The following is a 27,203-nucleotide window of genomic DNA, read 5'->3' as shown; positions in this document are numbered from 1 at the left end:
GGTGGATGTGATTTACTATCCTTTCCTATTTCTAAGCATACTGCTTCTTAATTCAACCCTAAACTTCCCCATTTTCTCTATATCATGACTATTTGAACCTTTATTTAGCACATCAATGCCTCATTGCCTTTTCGGATGTTTGGACTTGGAATGGTTGCATAATCATCTTCTTAGAATAAGTTAACCAGAGAGGTAATTTGGCCGAGATATGTCAATTACGGGATCGTCGGAGTGCGTAATGTCTCTTGGCGTATTGTACTAGGTGTGCCTTGTGGGAGTACCGACGTTGGGAACAATTGATAGGCACATTATTGCACCCTAGAAGGTACGAATGCGGAAGCATCTCCGATCCGGGAATGAGGATGATGAATTGCCGTACACATGTATATGGAACGCGGGACGAAAATGCGACGACGGTTTCAGGAAAGGGTAAATCAGCTCGAGATAACCCGTGTTAATATCGCGACGAACTCGAGTCGAATAACGGAATCATTAGGCACACCCGAGACAGATACTTCGAATTTAGGCTTTTCGGTTGGAGACAACCGCGAGTTCCCCGCCAAACTTTCGTAATTAGCCGACGTTAAATACCCGGCTGGATTATGGCCTGTGCTGCATGCTGTTTTAACTAATCCTCATCGCCCTTCCAGCCCACGCATAGTAATTTATACATCTGTAGGTGGATGTGACGCTCCGGAGAAAAGGGTAAGAGGCCCAATTCGTGAGATTTCGACCCGCCGCCCGTCGATTTTCATTGATCTCTTTTCCGTCGACGATTAGCTCTCCGTTATCCAGACAGAAGCGAGACGGTAGAAGGAGAGGAAAGGTAACAACGTGTTGGTTACAGTTCGTTATAACCACAGTATGGCTCTGGGGAGTTAATTAGCGAAAAAGTTAATTTCTTGCTCGCTTATAAACCACGCTGGTGATGAAATATGACTCTGATAAAGGGGGAACCGGAGGAAACCAGAGTTTTAGGTCTTGGCGGTGGGGCGCCTTTCTCGTTGCGAGTAAATAGATTAACATTGTTTCAGCCTGATGCCCAACTCCGTTCCCAGACCAAAGATACACTTTTTTCCCCTCTTTTTGCGCTATCTCCTCCTCTTGTTTGCCCGCCTGCCTCGCGGTGAGCTACAGCGAGTAACGAGACCACTTGCTTCTTAATTACCGTCGCAATTGCAACGTGACTATCAAAAAATGAAATTGAAGCATCGGCAAAAGAAGTGAGCATATGACAACTCCCCAAAGTCCTCGTACGATTCTCATTCGTTTTTTTATGGACCATCGATTGACTCGCTGCATTTCCTATGCCCACCAGCGACGTCTGCGGTTATTCAATCACAATCGAAATGCGCTTTCCATCTTCCGCTATCCTTCTCGCACGTGTCTTCCGCCGTATTTATATCCTCGGCGTGTCTCTCTTCCCCACGGACCGCTTCCGTAACAGGACTCTCGACGATTTGTGGTCCATTTACTTGACCGCGATATATATCAAACTCAAAGTGCTGACAGAGCGTATCAATCGAGTGACCGCCAGATATTATTCGGTATATACGTATACGTTACGTATAACAACCCACTCACTCGCCCCGATAATATCTACGAGTTTCTCGCTCTCAGATATCGCTTTGGCAATTCTCTGCACGCGAACGGAAGAGTCTCTCCCCTGCAGTGAGGGGTGAACTTTTTTGTCTTATTCTATTCTCCTACAGTTTCACATCTTTTTCATATTCTCATATTTTACACCCTGACAGAGGTTTGCAACGTTCTCAGCGAATACCCGGATGTTTCAACATTATTGTGTCAAAGCCCCAGTCCCACCGCTGTCACCAAAAACTCTTCACCTTAAATTTGGCACTTTCTTAATTCATTGCAAGTGCCTATGGGACAATTATTACAGTGATCTAAAAAATTGATATTCACGTTCAAAAGACAACTGAATTCTTCTCGACGACGGTATTAATGAGTGTGAAATCGCGATACGATCAAGTTCACCTGATTCCGGTAAGTTTCCGGAATGTGGCGTGCCTTGAGGTTGAGTGAAAATTACGTGCGGGTACTCAGCGAAAAGAAAATATTTTTGTTCGCTACGTGCAGGGCGATTTTAGCGCGAGGCTTTGGCGCGGTCGCAACTTTCTGAATAATTACGCCTTGAGCTTGATTCATCACTGAAGTTCGCAACGTAAGATGCTTTATCTGCGCTCCGCACTCTCCGCGGAATTAATATGCTAATAACCTACGACACCCCCGTCGCCAACGTGGCCAACCCCCCAATTTTCCCTGTTGCCTCCCCCCCCCGAAACTCTCATCGTCCGAAGTGATGTATATTACTCAATTCGGATAAAGAGATGCGCACGATAAACTTCGGCTGCTAGCTACATCGAGAATAATCGGGACTGGAAAATTACATTTTTCGCTTAGATTGCTACTTTTTAAATTGAGAGGCCACCCGCAACTCGCCTATGTACCCTCCAACGTTCATCTATCTAGTTTGATGCACGGATGTTTCATAATTACGAACGTACTTGACGGGGGAAGTCAACCCTGATTGACGATGACATCTTTCTGCACAAGATTTTTCTAGTTTGAATTTTTTTATATTGGTACAAGATCCGTTACTTTTAAATACAGCGTTGAAACATCTATCTGCGATAGCCGGTTCAGGTTTGCTAAGTGTTAGCTGAGATTTAGCTCAATAATTGATTTTAAAGAATTTGATCATTCTTAGCAAATTTCAGCTCCTTAAGAAACTTGAAAAAGTTCTTATTTCTTTATTGAGACTATGTAGAAAAAAAATTAAATCATGAAACCAGAGAAGCGATCTTTGGCGCGGAATGGCCTCTATCTCCATCGAAAAATATTCGTTCTCAGTTTCCCCCGTCAGCCTCATAAATATAAATCGCCTTTTTCTAATTATCTGGGCAATTCAGTTAAGATATTACGTATTCATAATCGTGGTCTTCTTGGACGAAGTATGATAAAAGTCGTATTGTTGGATTAATTGAAAAACGAATCGTTCCGCAAAGAGAGGTACCGTTCAAAAAATGTCGAGGGAGAAACAATATTAAATCTAATGACAGTCAGATACGATCAGTCGCACAATGGAGATCCGAACTTTGGGTTGGGTGGAAGAAAAAAAAATTCCGCACTTTTTCATTTCACATTCATCCCGTCGAATAATCACGTAATTAACTCAATCAGGTATATGCATGCATACAGATATACGTACGCTCGTTCAACACCTACGCGTACAAACACCCACATATACAACGTGTATTAATACGGTCCCTCATAAATCCCATTCACATTCGCTTCAATAAAATTCAATCAGTGTTTCGTGTTGTTCATTTCAAGGAATGTACAGCAGCGGCGCAATGACCTGACCTTCGTTTAACCTTGCCTGGTTGCGCCGTGTGCGCCTATATCAATTAGATACTATCTTCCTCGACGCCATGTCTTCCGAATTATACGCAAGCGCGAGAACGACGCGCGAATGAGATTCGCGATGTCTCACCTAGCCCACGTCATTCCCCGCAAAAAACCGTGACGAAACGTATCGGTTAGAATCCAGTACGTCTAACCATTTTCAAACAAGAGCGAATCGAATGCGCGAGCCAATCCCTACTCGCGTTCAAGTAACGGTCACAAGCGGGGAGCGCAGGCGATTGGTGAAAACTTCGAACTGCTGCCGTTTGAAAACTGCTAGACGTTCGACGTTCGCGTTCGGAGAGATTCGTCGCGGTTTTTTTCGAAGAATAACGCGGAGCTGATGACGCGAGGGTGTTCGGTACATCAGCATGTGGGCAATTTTGGCGAGTGCGGGAAAGTGGAGGGGGAGGCAGTCTCGTATCCCGCTTTTACTGTGAGTACACATGACGTCGAATTACGCATCTATCCTTACCCTCGTCTCCCGCTGCCACAGAACAAGTCACACCCCGCGTCGCCAAAGCCACTTCTGGCACTTGTGCTGCGTACCAGATCGCGCGGCCGAGAGAGGCGGGCGCGAAATGTCAGGAGCCTCGGGCAATCGATAATAGCTCGCACCACCTTTCCCTTCTTTCATACATATGCTGATGCGCCTCGCCTCGCCACCCCGAAGGAGCCGAGGCGAAGTTCTGGCCTCCCGATCTGTGTACCGACTTAGATATGCGTCATCTTGACGGCGATAGGAACACCTAGGCGCCACGACCACGCGCCAGCAGCGTCCCGGCAAACTGGCAATAATTGCTGGATAGACGCCGGCTAGATCTCTGCTGTGGCGAAGGCAGGGTTACATCGGGTTCTCAGAACTCTGGCCCACGCTCGTCTCAATTGTTTCAACTTGTCCAATATCAGTCTCTCTTTGGCAGTATTAAGTTCGCTCCGGTATGTCGGACTCTCCTGAGTGACTGCCAGGCCCTTTTTCCTCGTCGACATCGTGACCACAGCGCAAAAAAATGTTGTTCCAATTACCGAGTGGTCCATTCTGTTTGAAATTAGGACTCGCTAATGTTCGGTATTACTGGACATTAAATAGTCGCGAGAATGTAGTCAAGCCTCATTCTCTACAGAAGTGGAACATATTCAGCTGTTCAGTTTACCAACATTTTGCAGAACTTTGATACTTTCGGCAAAGTGTTGGTTACGCGTTAAAATGAAACTAGACTGACGGCCTTCCGCATGACTGAATCATTATCGAAACAGTCTTCAGTTTGCTCATCAACGATCGACACAGAGAGTATCGTTATACAGATGTCTGTCGAGTTGTAAAGAGCGGCAATAAACAAGTGGTCAATAATTGATGCAGTAACGTAAGTGAACATATGTAAGGAAGATTAAACCGTCATGGTGGTGAAGCAGTGACGATGAATGAACGTTTATGGAAGGTTTTGAAAAATTGAATGTAACATATTACAGCCGGTAGCTGTCCACAGGGAGTGAATATGACGAAGAAGGGGATGAGCGTGACGATGAACGTAAGAGGTCAGATTGAACCGCCGAACGCTGATTGGAACGACCTAGAAGGCTAATTGACCGTGTTTAGTAATGTGTATTTTTTGTTCCATCTGCTTGGTTTATGTAACTGTGACACTCCGGTGCGGTAGATAACTTAAAATAAACCGCCGCTGAGAAAATATGTCGCGTAACTCGATAGCGGGCGAGTGTCTAAGGGGCTGATCTCCCCGCGCAACTCCAACGCCCCGGCAACGACTGGGCGCCGGGATCGTACCAAGCCAACGGGCAAATGTAAACTAATGTTTCATTAAGACCGGCAGCTGCGTCGTCACTTAACTTATTAAACAACATGGCCGCGCCCCGTAAGCGACAGAAAACATCTCTTCCACCGTTATTGTTATTAGTACCGAGCCACCGAGCCTGCACTCGACGCTCTGCACCCTACGTATATAATTATTTAATTGTTTCATTGTGTCCCACGTAGATAGAGATCGCTTCCCCCTTCCCTTTGTCCCTGCCTCCCTGGACCAGGATCACCGTCAGACGCTTCTTTTCCTCCGAAGGAATACCATCTCCTTATGGTCCTCGCTTTTACGACGCGGCCAAAGTACGGTGTGATACAAGATGTCTCTACCCTGATTCCGACATGCAGTCGGTGCACTTCGCGCCCTAACGCAGCTCGAGGCGTCGACATGGAAGGGATTTCTTGTGAGAACTCTTCTCGGAAACGTCTGTAGTTACGGTATTTATATCTTCACCGGCGGCTTTTATTCCTCTCCCTTCTTTATACCTGTGTAATATGTTATATCTACACAACGTGAAGATTAACAGTCACGATATCAAACTCGCCTTCCGTGTGCAGCTTCTGCGGGTAATGTCATTCCACTTTCACAGAGTCTGTCTCAGTCGTGTTCAAGACTTGTAACTCACATCCACGTTTTCCCGTGTGTAATATTCTCCGGCATACGGAAATCTTCGTTACTGTCTCTTCGGCTACCGGATCGTTCTCGCAGTCTGATGCGCCACCGTCTTGTCGCTTGATGGGGTGAAACTACTCCAAAACTTCCTTCACTTTTATTGCTGGATTGCCCATCCCTTGAATTCACTCTGAAAAATTATTTCAGAGTATAGTCAGTTGTGCAGATTCCATAGCCACTTCGATTTTATGAGATCAGCGTTGCGATTTTCCACTGTTTCGAGAACCTCTTCAGTAATGATTTACTGCGTATAGTGAATATTAGCACTTGGAACTGTTGTCAACTTTATCTACAAGACAATTAACAATCGTTTTGGCAATGGCAATAGTTAATGGAATGGTATTTTGATAAGTTGTTCCGAACTTAACGTCTTCTTCCTTTCCTGATTCAGACTTCTGTGAGGATGGTCGTGAAATGGCCGTTACTTACGACGGCTGCACTGGAATATGGATTATTCGTTTGTTGAAAACGGTTCTGGTCAATCAATAATTACAATCACGAATACAACTTCGAAAGATTCATGTCCAGATGAAGATTTGTGAACCGAGTGGACATATGTTCCAGGCTCAAAAAGTGTTCTATGTCAAGTTCCGTGACTATTTTGTACACGAAGCTGTGTGACACGGGTGTTGAATTATCCCGTATTGAGAATAGGTAATACTTTGCGAGGAAGCTGTTACAGAAGTGAGGAATATCCGTCTCGGCGCAAATGCGGCTCACGTATGGGCAGAGCCACCCTGTGTCCTCTGGTATCCTCCACCTCCTTCTCCCCCTCCTCCCCCCTTTCCCTTCTCGAAAGTATATAAGGCAAAAAGGAATACGACACACGCCGCGCCCCCGCATCAACGGAGCCCCACTTGCCATGAGAAAAAGTAACAACTTGATTCCATATTCTCAGAACGGTTCCCCCGGCCGCGTGAAGAATTGAATGAAATAAAATAAAGCCGAAGGATTCTCCATGCTTTATGGCTGGATCTTCTGCTGCCAACCACCAGGCGCGTTACGGTTATAGAATAAAATTCGAATAACACCGGAGAAAAAGGTAGAGAAAAAAAAATCGAATAGGAAGTAAATAGAACGGACCAAGAAAAGTAAGAATTAAAAAAACATCAGCTCATAAAACTGGTCTCCCGACGTTGGTTTCAAGAACATTACGAAAGATATACTACATGACACACTTACCAGATGAAGAAGAAGGAGCTGAGGTATCACTGCAGGGTGAGTTCATGAAGTGAAGAACACGTATCTTTCGTACGTTCGCCTGGCGCGTGGTGAAAATCTGAAAATGAGAAAACTTGCTAGAGTTACGTAATCGACCCCGATGACGTGTGGAGTGAAGGTCGAAACCCGTGAGGGGTGGTGAGGAGATAAAAACATCGTTGGTTAGTGTCGAAGGCCGGAAGGAAGGAAGGAAGGAAAGAAAGAAAGAGGAAGCAGGAAGGAGTTGCGAGGAGAACGAAGGGGGTACGAGGGGGCTGAAAGAGCGAGACCAAGAGAGAATGGAGAGAAAAGCGAAGCGATGCCGTAAAGCACTCAGCGGGGTGCGTGATCCGCTTACCAACGTTACTGCCGCCTTGTTGGTGTATCCTACGTATGCCCCACGTATGAAGGTCTGAGAGAGTGTGCGAGCACATAGGCGAATATACGTATACAATATGTGCAGGTCCTGTATAACCACGTACGAATAGTACGTACGCCTTTCAACTAGAGTTTTACTCTTCCACTTTTATTACACTCAACTCGGACAAGGATTTTACCGTTTCGTAACTTGTAAGTGAGTATCTATCTGCAAACTATAAAGTATAACTATAAAGATTTCTCCGGACGTCAGAACTTGTCGCTGTAATTAACGCGTTCTTAAAATCAATTCTCACTTTCGCGATGATATCGGTTTTTCATTCGCGGATGAGTGCCAAAGAAATTGGCAAATTGGATACCAAAAACGACGGGACTGACCTCAAGAGTACGAAAATCTGGGTGGTTTCAGGCTTTTCTCCTATGAAATTCGATAATGATATCCTCTGGCGGTATTCTTGATCATTCGAGTGAAGCAAGTTAAAACTATTTAGTTTGTAAATTATACCAATTATATTTAAACACGCATTAAGAATAAATCATAAGTTTTAGGAAGTATGACGAACGTATTTAAGAACAATCTTCCTCGATGACGAAATTGAAACAATCAATATGTGGGTTTTATACTATCACCCTATTATTTGGGTTTTTTTATTTTATCTAAGTGCAGGGTTCAATTTAGTAGTGAAAAATTGTATCCACTGTGTAGAATACCTTACACCACTTAAAAGTCAGAGTAAAAATTGAAAAATGAACCCTTGTCTTCTCTTTTTAGATATCGACTGTGACTAACCTTAGGGACAAATTATGACGTTTAATATTTGAAGGTAAAATAAGAACATTTCTTCTTCTGCTTTACTCTGTTATTGTTACCTCGCGGCTGAACCGTGCAGCAGAGCCTCGCCCTGTCTCTAAATTTCTCAATACAGAATAAAACGATTGTATTCCAGCAGAGGGAGCGAGGATCTTTCCGTAACCGGAGAAACACGTAAGAAGGATACCGACGTGCACGGTGAGCATGCAGGAGCTGAAAGGAAACTGGATAACGCGGGACCAGAGGCGTAAAACTCGGACCTCGTGAAGGCGAGAGAATCCGCCCGAAGAGAGAAATGAAATTTAGTTGTATATGTTACAAGGAGCGTTTTCTCAGGTTTTTGTAAACCACGCGTATGCACGTGTAGGGGTGAATGCTGTGCGTGTGTTACAGAAAGCGTGGAAGGTACGAAGGCAGTGGTGGAATGGTACGCAGCTGGGCTGAATGTGGGATTGAAATATCGACGAACGCACCGTGACTTGGGAGGCATTGAAACGAGTGACGACCGAGAAACGCGAGTTACCTTCGGCCAACAATGATAAACTCACGATCACCGTCAAATCTACCAAATTCAAAATTATTTCGATAAGGTAATCGAGCATCGATCGGCTATGCGATAATTAACGGTCACGCGGAAACACCGCGATATCTTAGGGATTCAACTACATGTTTTATTATAATACGTGTGTATGTAAGGATTTTATGTCTGCAATAAAACATCAAGAGTTTACAAGTGCGGCTAATTTATTATCTAGTTGAAAACTACGAGCCGCGGTACATTGGCCATTAAACATGAATTATAAAGGTAATAGATAGTTGTGTCGTTAAATTCTCTTTCAATAAATCAATCAATTTTTAAAGTTTATTTTTTATTCCCACTTTAATGAAATTTTTCTGGAAAATTCTCTATGCCTATAAGAAGATGAACTACCACTATTTTGCCAAAGTTTATTTAAATAATTGGCATTATGTAATATGTCAAAAGTTGTAAGAATTAAAGTATATATTATGAACATAGAGAAACCTAAGTGTGTGAATTCTCATTTCTCAAAACTCGATTTCAAACCCTCAACAACTTACAGTACGAAAGGTTATTGCGTATAGATTATTGGACAACTTTTGCGTGAGGTTCTAGAAGCCTATTTCGAAAAAGAAAATACTAGCAAGTTCGATTGAAAACGTTCTCCTTTTTTTCTACTTATCATCTACAACAAAGAACCCGAGTCAAAGATACGCTTATAAATTAATTCACAAAATAGCAAACTTAAGATTTTATCCTAGGTTGAATTTTTCGCCAAGAATCATAAACGTTATCAAATTGACAGGTTAATTGGCTTCCGATAGGGTTGAATATCAAAAATAATTTTACATTTTACATAAGGTTTAATTTAAAAAATTGTAACCTAAAATGAAAAAAGTTCCGACCACGCAGGAGTTAACCTCGTGGCAAAAGAAGGGTCCATCTGACTGACCGTTGTCCGATGAACAGCTACAACTGGTCGGCAAATTTTTGTGACAGGGAAAGTAGGTGTAGGTGCCTAATTGCTCCGATCCGTGGCGATCGGTATGGAATTGGGCGTTGCGTAAAGGCCAAACAAGTGAGACGTTAGGCGCGTCATGGTCAAGCTAGCTGACCGGTGGCCGATGGAAGAATCACAAAGCGATTGTCGTTACGCCCACAGATCGGTAAACGAGCGAGAAATAGAGCCGATTGTCAATTGGCAATTTAGAATCGGCGATTGGGAGCTTCGGACACGCCTGTCGCCCCCCGTTAACCGCGGCATTATGTTGCGGCACACATTGCCGACTTTCGGGTCGGTTTTGGCGCTCCGCAAAAACCTTTGTCAAATTTTGTATTTAGACACTATTTATGCCGATTGTTAAACCTCAGCCGCGGCGCGTGCTCCACAAAAATCGGATACGCCCACGAAGAAAATCGCACCTGGAATAGACATGTATTATTATTATATGGTTTTTATTGCCTGCAGCCTTCACGTCGCAGACGCAGATTCACTTCTTCTCGCAGCCGCCGAGATCTCCGCCCTTTTCAAACCAAGGATTTACCGCTGACCGGTTTTCACGCGGCAATCGAGTAATAAGAAAAACATAACCTATAAGCCGCATGAAACGGAGAAACTTTCAAAAGTCAGGGGCTGTTCGATTTTTGAATTTCAACGTTTCGAAATCGGTTTTTTCACTGATGGAGATGAACTTGAGGGTGAAATTTGAAGAAATACTGGAGAATTAAAGAATTTGTCAGAAAATTATGTCTTCATAAGTATTTCAGTCAACGATTATTATCTGATTTTGTGAGAGACCTCGATCGATCAATTAGACAACAGACTGTTATTGTCCCGTTAGACTTTTCAAATTTACCCACATGTATGTAATCTCGATTTTTCCAACGATTTCAATTCTAAATTTTCCAACATGTACAAGAATCAAAACCTGAGCGTCTTATGGATAAAAGTTAAAATATATCATTATCAATTACAAAAGAATTTTTTTATTTTTATTTTTGTCATATACTCGAAGCAATACATACCACGCAAAAGTTTCTGATGAGAACATCAAATCTGAGTTTTCAAAAACCCCAAATCCGAAAAAATCGGAAGCAAAGAAGCAATTTCGTAGCCAGTTTAAATATTTCATTCATAGGATTCGAAATTATTTCGAATCGCGTCGAAAAATAGGAAAAAAATATCGGCCTTAATTTTTTTTTTTTTTGTATTATTTTTTTGTTTTTATCATCGATTTTAAACTTTCGAAAGACAGCAAATTAGATACACCGAAAAACGAGACAATCTCGTGCACATTTCAAAAATATTGTATGTACATAAGATTACAAAATTTTCAAATATCGTGCAAAAACGGAAGCAACAAACGGCGTTAAATTTTTTTTGGTACCGAATAATTCGACCACTCGTTTTGATATTCAACTTCCGCGTGTATAAGCGCGTTAATGCGCTACAGTTACGGATCCTGATGCGCCTGTTTCCTTCTTCTGGTCTGGCTTAAGTGCGACGACCAAAACCAGGAATAGCCTGGAGGAATATAACTGCGTGTGCGAGGCCGCGAGGTCACGCCTTCCGCGGGTTTACAAACGGAGGAGGGATGTTTCTCATTACACACCCCATATGTCTATTACTCTCAGTCCGTGGCATATGCGCCCGCCATTCTTGACATACTTCAAACAATTATTTCTTCAACCTCGACAGCCAGACCTCAACGTATTTTAAGTCAGCAAATATCCCCTTCACTATCGTATCTCTCCGAAACACCTCCGTTAATGTGAACTCCGATCACGTCAACTGAACCACGACGAAAAATCTTCTATTAAAAGCAGTTATTATTACTATCCGAGTAACTTTTAGAACATGCTCAAGAGAAGAATATTTCGTCTAAATGCTATCCAAGTTGCAGCAGGCGTCAAGACGAATCCAACGAGCCCTCACACGTTGGTTTTGGACAACCTGATCGTGAGATATCGCCGTTTCGCGTAACACAAATCGCGCTAATAGCGCGGCTGACGTCACGGACCACGTAGGTTATATTCGCGATTCGCGTTACTCTCAAACTTCAACTAGAGATATCTCGCGATCTGTTTGTCCAACATCGACGTTTTTGGGCTCATTAAATTCGGTTGAACATCAGCTACACGACGCATGCTTACCAAATACTGTGCAGTCATTATTTCTTTGGAGAAAAAATTAAATTGTTATGGTTGTACGATGAAAATCGATGATCGGACTAAATCCTTGCAAGGACAGTTTTTGCTCCGGAGTTTAAATCAGGAAACAAGGAGCCTAAGACCACCTCCGTGGGACACCCTGTATATGAGGCATCCGATGATGCCGTGGCTTGACCGCATTCTGTCTGCGTTCCTGTCGAATTGTGGAGCAAAAAGTTCCGGAGTAAGAAGGAGCGAGATGGTGAGATGAAGGTACCGTCATGGAAAGAGAAGGAGGAGAGAAGACTATCCTCGATTTTTGACACCGCATCGAACCGCGGAGAGATGATCTACCCTTTTGCGGACAAAAACTACCGATTCGAATCAGTCGATGCGGGATGGCGTGGAGCGGCGACTCGATCCGCGGCTTCTTATCTGCATAGTTCTGACACTCTGTAGGTATATATGCCCGCGTGACTCGATTGGGACCAGATGACTTTTGATCAGGGGCGGTCCATCGATCCGTAACGGTCGCGCAGACGGCAATTGACTCGACGCGGTAGCCGATCTCGATCCGCACCGTCATCCGATTCCTCTGCAGGTACGATTTTACCTCCACAACACCGTTCTCTACCACACCGTCTTGCGAGCTGTAAGGCCGGGGCATTGCATGCCTGCCCAGTCAACCGGAAACTATTCTCGTTATCCGACGCGAGTCACTGATTTTTTTTTTGGTTTCGATTGCCCACACTTTATTTCTCACCATTACTTTTAAACTTTTACTGATCTATGCAGACCTTACCCAGTTATTCAAATACCTCGCAATTTTTTGAGCAACGCACGTAACTTGCCAATTGCCAGTGATAAGTTTCATCCCCCCCTATTTCTCAAGTCTTTACTTTCATCAACACATTTTGTACGATGGTGCGATTGCAGATGAACGTTTTAAGAAACCATCTGATGAGCTGAAGCGAATGGCATGGGGTTAACATGGTGTCCAGTAACAAATCCGTAACAAATTCAAGGACGTTTCCAAAACTTTTTCAGGTTATTCAGGGACATTAAAAATGGAATATTTTCAGGACATAAGAAAAATTCTTTTTTAAAGGACTTTTAAAGGCCAAGCGAAATTCTAGGACATTCCTAGGACCACTGGACACCATGGTCAAGTGATTCGAAATGTGGTTAGGTACATGACATTGAGTTGAGCGATTAACAGAGCGAGTGACAATAAGAAATCTGTGCTTCAAAGGCGCGGCTCTCCGTGCGATGATCGACCCTCGGGGACCTGCGATGGACAACCATGCGGGTAGTTTAAGGAATAACGAGGGAAATATGTCGCGTGTATTTCGTTTCCGGGAAGGCGCGACACCGGGGTCGCGTGGGATCATTTTTCCCCCAGGCCTAGGAGGTAAAAGAGCGCGGCAAAAACCTGAGGCGAATCGTCGTGGGAGTGTATGATAATGTTTTGGGGATGAGGAGGCAGGAGCGACGACTACTAAGCGAGCTGGATGAGAATGAGGAGCGAGGAATTTCCTCAGTCCTGTGGGAATTAGGGTGGAGTTCCGTGCCCGCCATGGCCATGCCAAACCGTCGCAGGAAGTGTCAGGATCGGCTTTAGGTCTAGACCGCAATATCGCATCTGTCCACTGACATCTTACCAACATGTGCGTTGAGGCGTCGCAATAGCTGCTTCCACCTTGCGATACTCGCGTCTCCCCTCCTTCCCCAACAGACCAAATTATCTCTTCCTTCTTCCGTCTCTCCTTTTTTCAGTCTTACAAAATTATTGCCACGTAATTCAGTGTCGAATAACAATGTCATTCGTCGTTAGTTGAACTATGGATTTCAAATCGTTTACCGCATTCTGATATACGGCGCCAAGTGCCTCAGATACGGAACAAGAGAAACTCTCTTGTCATTCCGCCATCAGTGTGCATAAACACACTCGAACCGGAGCCGGAGCAATGTATAAATTAACACCCCTGTTTCACAGTTTGGTTCTTTTTTACGTAGAGCAGTGACTGCGGCGGAGTTTCTATTTTGGAAACGGCACCCCAAATTGAACACGTCATTGTTATAAGGCGCTAGACACCCCATCGGGTCAATAGGTCACTTATTTCAGTGGCGAGGTGTTTTTTGCCTCTCTTCGCTCCTCTTTTTTCACACATTTTTTTATTTTTCTCCTCTCTCTCTCTCCCTCTGCGGTTTCTTTTTTATACTGGCTACGGTTTATTTTCGTTTCAGTTAAGAAAACAACGTCGGCCCTTGTCACGTTCGGATGCAGCGGTAGTCAGCTTACAGCGTCCCGACTCACTTCACACACTTTCACGTCGTAAGCATAGGTACACGCGCTTTGCTTCCTACCTATCCCATACCCAGATAACGTATGTTTATTTTCGAATCTCGACGTGCAAGCTTCACGTATTTGTATACATATATCCATGTATCTTGTACCTTATAATCGTCAATTTCACTCCCACCCTCTTCGCCTCAAACCATCAAAGTTCGTCACACTCATATCCAGCTATTAACGGTTCCATGAATATCGCACCTGTCCTACTCCATTGGCAAATATTTTGAAAATCGGAATACGTTGCAGTTGAAGGCTTCCGAAGCAAAGCTGAAATCAGATTTCTCGACCTGTACGTAAAGCTTTAAAATTTTGGAGAATATCCTCCAAGTTACCAAAAATTGAGTCAGGTTTGCATTCCATTTCATGGTGGTCCACTCCTCGAGAGTATCGTAATTAAAGTACCTAATGAAATTCTCAAGTCCACGAGCTCGTTTGCGATCACCCTAGATATCCAAGAAACGTCACAATTTTCTTTTCGAAAAAATACCCCAAACACTTCGGAAAAACGACAAAGAGACGAGTGCACGGAACCGTGCGTAAATGCAGCATCCAACAAGTCTTGCGCACGTACCGGGTACGCGGGAGAGTAGCTCATTAATTTTATTGCTAGGGAGATGAAAAAGATTATGGGTCAAACGTGGGGCTCTGGCGGGCAAGCGAGTCGTATGCATGTAGGCACGAGTAGGATGCTGCCGGGAGATGTGTCGTACGTATGCACGCGTTAGTCGCAGTCGGCGAAGCAGAGTCGTAGTGTGTTCACTTACTGTGGTTATTATGATACACCTTTGCGTCACAGTCGCCGCTGAATGTTGATTCTTCGTTTGTACATCCACAAAAGGCAGTCACTCGTACGGCACAGGGTGTATCAGACGTTTCTTCCTCGGTAAGGCAATTTCCTCGCAAACCAATATACCAATTTTCCCAAGCAAAACAGTCAAGAATGCAATAGCTTTCAAATGACGGCGATTCGAAGTTTCGACCAATCGCGGGTCGCGCTTGAATAACGGTCACCTGCGCGCTGGGCAGTGCGCAACGAAAGATGCCGTGCGATTGGTCGAGGCTTGAACTCGCTCTAGTTCGAAAAGTATGCGAGCCTCAAGTTGACCCGTGCGATGATTTCGCCGCAGTTTTTTGAGAAGAATAACGTGGAAGGACAGTTTGCGGATTTCGAGAACACCCCATACTTACACAAAGGCCTCAACATTTACATGATACGTGTGTGCAGTTTGCTGCTTTTATGTTTTGAAAGCTCATGGACGTTACTTTTCCTCTTTTCTCGCTCCTTCCTTCTTCGCGCGTCATAACTGTCCCAGAGGCTTGCTACTGACTCCACGGTGCAGTGGGAAACCGAGACTGATTATATTGCGCCAGGTTAAAAACTCGCCTGAGCAGCGCAGCCGCGAGAGCAAGTCAGATCCGTATCTCGCGCAACGAGAACGAGGCGGGTACGAAGTAGCGCGGGGAGAGAAGCTGTCCTCGTTTTTTTATATTCAGTTTTGCTCCGCTTTTCGACCTTTGCTTTTAACGGTGGGTTTGATATTTCTCCACTCGAAACTCGAGCGCTACTTTTCTGCAGTGATTTTCCGGTAACCGCGTAGGGTGGGGGGCTTATATTGACGCTAAATCGAAAAGTCAAACAAATCCGAACCCACGTCCCCGTCTGGGGAGCGAGCCAGACTTCGGAGGAAAGCTAAGGGCTGCTGAGGCTAGAAGTATTCCCGTGTATCGCTCTGCCACCCCTGTCTGAGTCCGGCTCTTGACGGTCCCAGGAGCACGCTTTTCTTTTACTTTCCAAATCATCCGACAGATAATCGATATTTCACGCGCTTCTTTTTATACACCGCGCCATGGGATGCTGCAGGGTTTTACACAGTGCGGCAAATAAATAAACACGATTTTGCTGCCAATTACTTGTAACAGTACGATAAACTAGAATGGATGTTTGAAATTAAACGAATTATGCTGTTCCAAGATGTGGGAATTCAATGGATTAGGAATCGACGCCATCTGGTAGCAAGTAGGCACAACTTCAAGACAGTCAGATTTAATTAGGTCATTTTGAAACGTATTTTTTACTTCATATCACCCGATTGTGGCGAAATGAATGCCTGACAGCTTGCACGGAGTTTTCTGGCTCTTCGTACTTGTACAATTAACCTCAAATGATCAGCTGATTCTCTTTTCGCGTCCATATTGTTTATTTACTGCAATCCTACGTGGATGTATAAGAATATAGCACACAGTGGTAAAAATAAAAAACTACTCGTCCATAAAAATATTAAATTCAAATTTCTAAACATCGACCGACATAGTTTTTCTAAAATTTGGAAATCGAAACTCCTCAAGTGTCTCGTCTATATAAAATACGCTCCACTAAACGACACACAGCTATTTTCAAAAACGTAAGAAGAAAGGCAAAACAAGAGAATGAATGGGAAAATGGATGGGTAACTATACGTGTTTTGTACGCCGCAGGGATGAAACATTTCCGAGAGCATCTCTTCCGAGCTGCAACCACGGAGCCACGTTTTCCTCATCAGCTGAGATTTGTCTAGCGATGTACGGTGGGAAGGCAAGAAATGAAAAAGAAAACGCTGAAAAAAAAAGAAAGGAATTACACAGTCGAGGGGTCGAGAATGCGATAGAAGAAAAAAGTGTTAACCTCGCAAGTCGAATTCCAATGAGGTGATATTTTAATGCTCAAGGTCGATAACTGCGCATGTTATACATTATATTACAACAAATATACAGTCTCCGTTAAATAACGCATGCTGGTAGGTAAAGTAAAGCGTCGGCATTTTTGATCCTGCACACTCTAATACACGCTTAAAACGCCCCACGTGTATTTATACATGGCGCTAAAATCATACGGGCAATAAAGTATTAGTCGTTAAGTGAAACACTTCTGCTGTACTCGGGACTACCCATCGTCAGCTATAAGGGGTGTTCTCATTGAAAATAATTGTTGCAGGTGTGACTTTTTTGTTTTGTAAATTGACGTATTTGACAAGGTTTATTCACTTATTCATACAATTTCAATTTATCGAGTAACTTTATGTGGACTTGGAATTATGAAATATACAGGGTGTAACAAAATTGCTAATTGCGGTAAACAGTACTGAGCTTGTCTTGATGAACGGAACCAACAAAAATCAACAAAAAAAAAAAAATTTTTTGGAGCTCTTGTTTCTCAAAAAAGCATACAATTGATAGCCAATTGGGAGTTATCGCTCAAATATGGATTCCAATCACAATCAAACAAGCTCTTCGACTCTCTAATAGATGAAGTTCGACGATTATCATTTCGAATACACTATATGCAGAGTGGAATCTCTGAAATCATCGTAGCATGTAATGAATGGAATGAAGGGATGCACTTTGCGTTTGTTTTATCACAGTTACTTGACTACCCATAATTTTATACAACGTCGATAATTATTTCACCGATCAATCGGCATTACAACTTTCTAACAGCAACGCGGTCAGAAGGTTACATAGAATTACGACAGCTGGGTTTATAATCGTGAATAATAAGTATACATCCAATATAATTATACCTGGTGAAGTGCAGCTAATCGAGTGGAATATAAACACACACGTTGGGTAATATTTTTCCGAAGAAATTAAATGATTTCTTCTGTTGTCTGCATCGGTTTCGCAGCATGAGATATCATTGATTCACGTTCGAAGCGTTGAGACGATAAGCGGTCATTGGATTGTTACGAAACACCCTGTATGCAGTGATACATAAATACGTATATGTAGACTATATAAAATTTTCTCACGAGGTCGTCGACCCATAATTGCGCTCCTCGGTTGAACTCAACTAATTGTCCTGCATGCGGGATTGTCTTTAAAAATCCAGGATTTTTAACCCGACACCAGTTTAACCTGACTGCAGCTGCGCGACGAATATAACCGACAAGAACAATCTCGCTCTTGACTTCCGTAATAAAGATAAACATGTCAGAGGAGGAGCAGGAGCTAGAAAGGCGACAAAGAGAAAAGAACGAGGGAAAAAGACGGAAGAGAAACGAAACAAAATTGTAAGTAAAGATGTCAAAGTCCCTTAAAGAAGTCAAGTGCCTACATGAATGACGATGATAATTCACCAAGTTCTAGAGACCTTGCACCACGATTCCTGAATCGCGGGACTGCGCGGAAAATTATCGAGACTACTTACAAACCCAGCTGGAGAGCTCATCGTTGATTGCAAGGTATGGTTGATTAACATTCAAGATTAATCGCGGCAATCATTCCGGATACGTGCAGCGTACATACCGCGGACCGAACGAGTCGACGAATTGGGTGGTCGCCAATTGAAGAGGACTGTAGTCTACATATGTTAGCAAGCAGTCGACTTAAGACCTTTGTCTGTCAATTTAGACGTGAATTAAACCAACAATTGAATACCTCGCCGAAAGAGCTCTCCTATGGTATTCGTAACGAGGTCTCTGCACGCTAGGCAAGAAACTCTCTTCATTCGATGTATAGCTGCAGGTTAATTCCAGATGAAATATACGAAGTTTGAACGTTCAAAGAACAAGGCAATAATATCGTAGGTATTTCATTATTGCCAAAGTGGTGTTTTCACTTTTCCAAACCAATCTGAATACTTCCAATGCGTTTATTGGAGGACCACAGTTAATGAGTGTTGTCAGAAATTTGTTGCTTCATGTGTACCTCGTCTTGTATTGAAACATTGGCGAGACCAATGAACTGTTGTTCAACGAAACGAATTTATCGATTCAGAATTGATCGAAGTTTCTACGGTATCGAGTCGTTTCTAATTCAACATCTTCATTCGCAACTGCAGATGAATTCATTCCGGTTCACTGGCTGACGTAGTGTGGCCATTACTAGGAAGAGTAGTAACTATTAAACAGGAGAATCTTACTTGCATAGATTATCGTATATCAGTGAATCTGATATTCCTTAGTAGTGAAAAGTTAATTGAAAACCGTGAGTGTTGGTTGTTATTCTATCAAATACCTTCTAGATTTTCAAACACCTCGTCAATTTTGGGTAGATCGGAGATTTCCATGATCCGCAGTCGATGGAACAAGGTTAACCTTTGATTGTGGCGAATAAGTGGCAATTGAATCATCATTTGCCGACAAGTCATCGGTTAAATAGAATCAATAAATACACAAGTGGCGTACGATGGGCAAGTTTGCAGAGTGTTTTAAGGCGGACAAGAAGCGCACCAATTTACAAGCTGCAAGTGCGGGTGTATACATAACGGTGCGCGGGGCAAGAAGTTGCCCGGTAAAAGAGTGTACCAGCACCATCGCCATTCAGCGTGATGGGACGGTCTGGTGTTGGGCACTTTAAAGACCCGCGACGGCAGGAACGGACCGCTAACAAGATAATTAAGCCTCCTACCAAGAAGAGAGACTGGCTCTTTTTTCCCGGTCGCGTGCGCTGATGTCAACTGCTTTTGTAAAACATCTCCCAACTCCTCGGTATATCTCCGCCTCTTCTCGTCTCCCGCTTTTTGTCCCGATCATTGCGTGGGACACGCCAATCCGCGTCATGAAACCAGATGAAGCTGGAACGGAACATCGTCATCGTGGAGCTACGAGGCGATCATGCGATCGCAATAATCAGCAGTGAGTGGACACACCGTGGGAATACTTGGAAGGACCTCGGTGGTACTTTTGATTTCTGTTCTTCCTGTCTCCCTTATCCAGCGATGTTTTTTCGCGATGAGAAGGTTGGGGGTGAATATACGAACATGGTGCGTGCGGGAGTTTTAAGTCTCGGAGCTCATGGAGTTCGCCGGTCTCGACAAGTTTTCCCTCAAGTTAGCCTCACTGCGAGCGCAACTTTAATTACAAAAGTTCTCGCTTTTGTCTGATGACTCTCCCGGAGTCTGCAGCGAAAGCAGTAGGAGCCGGCGGGCGGAAAAGTAGGTGGTACTACCTACAACTTGGAAAGTTTACCGCATCTTGAGGAAGACACTTGCCTTTAAGATAGGATTGTCTTCTTCTTCAATGCTCATGGCTTTGCAGCAGCAGTGGCGGCTCTCTCTCACCCTTCCCTTCCTTCTTCTCTTGCCTCACTGCAGACTTTGGAGTTTACAATTAGAGAGTCGCGTGTCTCATCGCGATCGCCGTGCTGCGGTGTATGAAATAGAAAAAAGAAACAACAGAAAAGGGACGAAGGAACGAAGGAAGTAGTTCATCATTAGATGTAGTCGGTAGTTCATCGGATTATGGTATGTCTTGAGCCATGTCAATTGTCGACCAGAGGATCTTATTATCGTGACAGTCAGCGCAGAGAACTGATACCAGTTCACAAGAAATTTGAACGAACCGAACCACTATCAGTATGAATTTTGAAAAAGTCTACTTATTCAAGTCGAAAGTAGACAAAACTCAACAGCTTGTAACGAATTGCAAAACTTGAATCAAACCTTTTGGGAACAGTAGTGAGAAAGAGAGTTATAAGGTTTGTGGAGATAAATTTATCCTCTTCCAATTCTTCATCACCATTTTCTGCACTTTAATTCCCCTTCTTTCTTGTTGTTCCGGTCCATATTTCGGACACATAAATATTCAAGTGTGGTTAAACTATACGTGTCCAATCATCGAAGTTCGCTATTTCATACCGTTCCTCGTCTCTTTTTCTCGTTACTTTGTCCCCATCTCCACGGGTCTTTAGTATGCAGTGCATGGTCTGCAAGAGGATTAAGCCGCACAGCGAAACCAGACAATTCCAGTATGTTTTGCCTCTGCAATCCTTGGCGATACCTGCAGCGGATGCAATTCCAGTTTGAAGATAAAGAAAATGGAAAAAAAAAGAACCAAGAAGAGGTAAAAGAATTGCATAAAAATGCAGAGCAGCGAGCAATCCGGGTCCCCGTCTCGGCTCGCCCATGCCGACTGCTTGAGATGAGTGAATCCCGCTCAAAGGAGTTGGGCGGAGCATACGGAGCGGTTGAGGAAGGCCAGGGAGGTGAGGGTGCCAGAGGGGCGAGGACTGCGGGGGCGGCGAGGGTGCAGGCGAGGGTGCAGGCCAAGGCGGCGAAGGCGGAGCCCAGCTTCCAGAGGCGTGATGTATCGACTGAATTCAGATGTTAAGTCACTCCGCTCCTCGGTCCGAAACCCATACCTACCTCCTGACCGCACTGACGACCGGCTGCATGCACGGTCACCTTCACCCTCCTACTCCTCCTCCTCCCCTTCTTCTTCTTCTTCTTCTTCCTCTCGTCCTCTTTTTATTCCACTTGTTCTTACGCCCATGGTTTACTCCCTGGTGCAGTACCGAGTACCGACGTACAACTGTATAACCGAGATTGCCAGCTCGTACGCGTTTCGAGTTGATGGTGTGTTTTGGTGCGCGAAGCCACTCGAGGCCAAGCTTGTTGTTGAGAAGGTACTGTCTTATCGACCTAGTGCATTGAAGATGTTATCGGAAATTATTCGGGGTGTGGAACGACGTCGTTGGGGGTTATTGAAAGACTAAATTGTAGGAAACCATCAGGAAATCATCATCTATCGATCGAAATATGATGGTAATCGCTGGAAGTCAGTTGGCTGTAACCTGCAACCATCGAGAATCAATTGGGAGCCAGCGACATTTAAAAAAGACTACGTGTCATCAGTGGAAATTCATCGAAGATCCTTACAAATTATGTATAACTTCTGGAATGGCCAGATATCAGGTGGTATCATCGAGAATCCATTGGGAACCACCGACATTTAAGGAAAATGATGTATCATCAGTAGAAATTCATCGAAGATCTCTAAAAATTATGTTTAACTTCTGGAATGGTTAGATATCAGGTGGTATCAGAATTCACTTGACACTTGATCAACGTCGTTCAACTGAAGGATCTGCATGTTTAACCTTCGTTTAACCACTCAACAAAATCATAGTATAGTTAACTGTAATACCGAAAACTACCGCAGTGATAGATATTGAGCATCGAACTATCTTGAACCAAGTGACCATTATCACGATGTCACAAAAAACATTCGGCTATGCAAAACTTTGTTCTTTGTCAAAACTTATACGGACTTTCAGGTTCTCGTACATCGTTACACGTAGATATAAAAGAGCACTGAAGTACGGAGGTGTTTACGCAGATACATGATTGATCAGCTTGTTATTTTGCACTGAACTACTGTAACGATGATTTCATCATCAAGTCTGTTGCAGTAGCAGCAGCTATGCAGCCGGCTGTCGTCGCTACGTTACATTATAATATGCAACAGCGATTGTATAATAGAAAATTGAGTAATCCTCTGACGCCTACCTGTTACTGAGAATAATTTACAACCTACCCATTACACGTACTGCAGCAGGCATGATGTGCAACAGCCATTGAAAATAGCAAAGCCTTTTGAAAGGAATTAAAAACCTCTTAGTAATTATTGAGTAAAAAATGAAAGGCTGACACGTGTCAGAGTTTTCGACTTAGCAGTTAGCGCTACAAGATTGGAATCATACGTATTTGACACACAGCAGAGAAGGGATGTGCAGACGTTACCAAACATGGCAATCGAATATACGTCGAAAGAAATATTGTCTTGAGTTAAATAAATGTCGTTTGATGGAAGTAGCTTTCGACACGTTTCATCCTGATGTACCAATTGGTGAACTCGACAAATTTCATTTTTTGTGCAGTAAACCAAACTCTGTACAATTTCTCGCATGCTAACTTACCGCGATTGTTTTTGGTAAAGATCCATCCTCAGAACCCAGAGGGCAGGAAGTTACGGAGAGTGTGCTGTGAGCATGCTATAAAAATCCGGTAATTCTCTCGAACGAATGAGATTCAATTCCTGCATCGCGTGTAGGTACGTCAATCTGACTGTACGGGGTCGATCTGAGGAATTCGTGTAATAGGCAGAGCTGGAAAGGCGGAGGGTGAATGGAAACTATAAGCTGCGGGGGTCGGAAGGACGATTCTTGAAATATGATGAATCGCGTTTAATATGTAGGTACAACGTGTCCGCGGGATGAGAAATCGAAGTTGAATATTGTATGTGCCGCAGTGGCGGTTTGGTTGCGGCTTGCGGCCTGCGGCCTCCGGGGCGCGGAACCTTCGCCCGACCTCCTCGCCTCCCCCGCTATATAACCGAAAGCCTCGATCCATCAAGGAGCCGGGAAGAGGCGGGGTTGATATATCTTAGGCCAGGTTGACCTCTGCGCCGGACACTATAAAACCACCCTTAAACATCGGCGCCCTAAAACGTGCGAGATTGCCGGCTGAATTGCTAAGTCGAGGGTTCACCTCCCCGCCACCCTCTACCGTGAAAAGCTACTGTGCCATTCGACGATTTACCTCGCCTAAATCGCAATCCGTCCGAGGCGACGCGATCCCGTATTTCATCGCCTTCGTGCTGCGGTGAAACACGCTCGCCTAATTTATGTGTTACAATGGCCTCGAAACATGGGATTTACCGCAACAAATCGATTTTTTTACGTTTATCGATTTTTCACGATTTTTTGATAATATTTTGGTCGACGTAATAACGATGGTTTGGAAATCGGATAGATGCGTCTGTTTTTTCTACCGTGCAAAATAAGACGTCAATGAAACACTTGTAAAGAATTCATTTTCCTATTACCAAGTACCAGTTTATTGAAAAATGATTTTAAAAAAATCGTTGCCAAGTGTTAAAATTTTATCTAAGGAATTTCAAATCGAAAGCTTCACACATAATGTTACAAATTTCAGTATTTTTAAGAAAAATGTATCGTATTATGGTTTATTAAAATAAACAAAGTGTAGAAACTGCTTGAATACATTTTTAAAACGATCAATTATTTCACTTTATATAAATTTCAATCGAATGTGCAATTTTGAAAATGTGTAAATGCAATTATTTCATACCTCTCGCAGGAAATTCTGTTACAGGTATAGAAATGTAAAGAAAATCAATATCAAAGTTTTAAATGATTAAACAATCCACCAGGTGACGAGGATTCAAATATCTTCGGAAATTTATAGCCTCTTCGCGAATTACGTTGGGTGAAAAAATTAATCGAAATATAAATATCAAGAACAAAATCGCAATCGTTTCAAACGACGAAACCTTTCACAATAAAAAAATAAAAACAAATTGCACTCTATAGTATCTATATTTAGCGCTATTTTCGGTTGAAACCATAAAAATGAATACACACAAAAAACTCGAAACTTTCGTAACACGTATTAGAATTTTATCCAAAAATATTGACACACGAGTCTGTCCGATAAGTACATTAATAAAATGATAAAAATCATCGAGACAAGATAGAGAAATAAGTAAATAATCCGCAGGTGCGAATTTTATCCCCTGATATTTTCCGCATTCCATATAAAAGTGAACGCATGATCGCAGCTGCAGTTCCGCCGCATGACTGCGTATAACACGAGGCGTGTGTCGAGTAAAATATCGCGGATCTCTTAACTTTGATGTTAAGAAAGCAGCGCAGCTTACACAAGCACAGAGGCACGATAGACGAGCATGCGTGTCGTATGCTCGTGTAATATCAAGACGGATGCCGCGATATTCTCGTTTCATCACCGTACAAATCCGACAAACTTAGTTCCTCCTCGGATTTTCCTAAGGCTTTAGCCACGGGCGCGTTTAATCGTATAGGAATTCACGGAGTGTAAATTCATCCGTTACACAGCTATTTGCAAAAGTTGTTGTACAATTCTGTACCTTTTACTCTAAGACCGAATTCCAGGGATTTGCACAGACTCGTTGAAAAATTCGATCCCCGGTCTGAACCGGCTTTTATTATCCCCCGATCTCCACCCCCAAGCCCTTTTCGCAAAATATGAACCTCCGACGGAGAACGTCTTATTGAACCATTTGATTCTTTTCAAGTACGTACACGGCTATATTGTTCGTGTGTAAGTGACGTACCTACTGCAATTTTATATCGAAACTTCGCCAATTTGTTGTAACGCCGATCCGCAGCGAAACTAAGTCGGGACTTTGAAAACTACGCTTCGTATCTTTTGTTATCAGCTTCTATTATTACACCCAAGTGCGGTTGAAATCCCGATACTCGATGTTCGGTTCCTTTTGTTGCTTCGCTTCCGGCAAGTTTTTCGCATCGATTTGGGATCGCCGGATGAGATGTTGTTAACAACGTAATTAACCGGTCTGACATGATGCTTGGAAGAAAAAGCATTCAAGCTTCGACTTTGGCGGTTCCGTCATTGAATATACTGAACTATGAGCTTTTTTATTCGAAGCAATAGAAATTTCGCACCCCATTGACAACTGCCTGATGTTTATTTGTTTATCGAGCTAAAAAGAAGGATAAAAGCGTGAAACATCAGCTCGGTCCATCGTTTTAACGGATTGTACTCCGTTCGTAAGCTGCCATGAAATAAGTACAGCGCATTTTGCAAACGCGTCGGGGATATTGCAATTGGAATTCTGCACGGCAAAAGAATTTTGAATAAGCGTTCAATACCGCAACATCCGTGACGTATGTGTATAGAGTAAAATCGCGTGCGGGGTAGCGATCAGTATTATATCGGATGGGATTTCGTTGTATGTTTCACGTTTCATTGAAACTCAAACCCCCTCCCTGCAACAACCCACGTGTGTGCATATATATATATATATATATATATATATATATATATGTGTGTCTATGTGTATATAATGCATATACTCTCACAGAAAAATGTCATGGAAAATATCGGAAATTGGAAAGCTTATTCACATTTTTTCGATACACGGGTATGGGAAGTAGAATGAGGAGGAGGATGAGGAGACCCGTCGTTCATTTCGCATACCTAATACGTCGCGAACCCGAGTATATAGGGAAAAATATACAACAGACTTACATACGTATAGGTGAATATCTATCAATGGTGACGGTACTCGTGCATTCACGTATTATATATTATACGCGTTTCGTTTCTCCTTGCATCGAAAAATTCCTCCCTCGGTTCTTTCATGTATTGTAACCACGCATACGTACGCGTAACACATATAATGTAGCTGTATTAAATTTCCCCACAGGTTTTTCAATTTCCACGCCCGGATTAAACCGTCGAGTTGTGCTTTTTCGATGAGTACGTCATGCATGCTTATCACACCTATGGATCATGACGTGCACCCATCCTACACACATGCAGCGTTCACGCTTAATGTACGCACATCCTATACACGCATTTTCAGCAGTATAATTAACTGGCAAAACTTTTTTTCTTTCATGAATCGATTTCATTTTTTTTTCTTTCGTTTTTTTTTATCATTTCAGAGATTCTTTTTTCGCCAGACATATTACACCTCGTAGCTCGAATCTTTTTTAAACTTACGTTAAATTGGAATAAACCTAGACTGTGCACAATTATTATTATCATTATTATTATTGTTATCCATTCTTAAGATCAATGTCGAGTTTGACGAGTTAAATTTAATCGTTTCTTCAGAGTTCCCATACCCGTATATCATGTTATTAATTTCGCAGAAATTCTTGATAATCACAATTCGAAAGCTGGCGCAGCACTGTGTACTGAAGTAGGATAAGAGCAGCAGCGGCTCGAGGGATGAAGTTGGAAAATTAGAAACACGATTCATTTCCTGAAGCGACTGCGATATCCGGCCTATTTTCAAATATATTGGAAATGTATCGGTCGCCGCCCATGCGATACCAAATGATGTGCTCTCTGTTCAATTTACCTACATGACAATGTGATCGTTTTATCCTACAGTATTATAAGTCCCATGAGAAAACATCAAACTGTACCGCGATTAATACTGCAGAATTTTATAACGCAATATTCAGTCTCAAATTTTAGAAAGAAATTACGACCACATGTCGTTTCACTGACTATCAGACAATGGACTAAAATTTATTGTCTTGCTGTTGAGGCACCAATGAACAAATGGGTACTGTATTTTTCTG

General features: G+C 43.0%; 1 long non-coding RNA gene across 1 annotated transcript; it reads left to right on the top strand.

Moving 5' to 3' along the window:
- Window positions 1–3,612: 3,612 nt before the first annotated feature.
- On the top strand, window positions 3,613–9,287 carry LOC124181911. Its single transcript, XR_006870658.1, has 3 exons — window positions 3,613–3,862; window positions 5,420–5,677; window positions 8,438–9,287. It is a non-coding gene; the product is annotated as an uncharacterized LOC124181911 (long non-coding RNA).
- The last annotated feature ends 17,916 nt before the right edge of the window (window positions 9,288–27,203 follow it).

Source organism: Neodiprion fabricii, chromosome 5 (assembly GCF_021155785.1).
Source record: "Neodiprion fabricii isolate iyNeoFabr1 chromosome 5, iyNeoFabr1.1, whole genome shotgun sequence".
NCBI classification, from domain to species: Eukaryota; Metazoa; Arthropoda; class Insecta; order Hymenoptera; family Diprionidae; genus Neodiprion; species Neodiprion fabricii.
The sequence above is the reverse complement of the archived record's forward strand: the minus strand, read 5'-3'. Positions and strand labels throughout refer to the sequence as shown.